A 220-nucleotide genomic window follows, 5' to 3' on the forward strand; every position below is an offset into this window, starting at 1 on the left:
GCCTGCTGACAGTCCTAAAAGCCTGACATAGAATATTACTGTGTGTGTGTGTGTCTGACAGTTCCTAAATGAATTCCACTACTGACATCCCCCTTTAGATTCTTCTGTTAATAGCCAGGCATGGAAAGAGTGGGTGTCACTGAACTGTCTCATCCAAAATGCACACACACACTCACACAAACTATAATATTTATATAAGTCAGACAGCGCACGTCTCCCT

The sequence above is a fragment of the Oncorhynchus masou genome, chromosome 18 (assembly GCF_036934945.1).
Source record: "Oncorhynchus masou masou isolate Uvic2021 chromosome 18, UVic_Omas_1.1, whole genome shotgun sequence".
Classification (NCBI taxonomy): domain Eukaryota; kingdom Metazoa; phylum Chordata; class Actinopteri; order Salmoniformes; family Salmonidae; genus Oncorhynchus; species Oncorhynchus masou.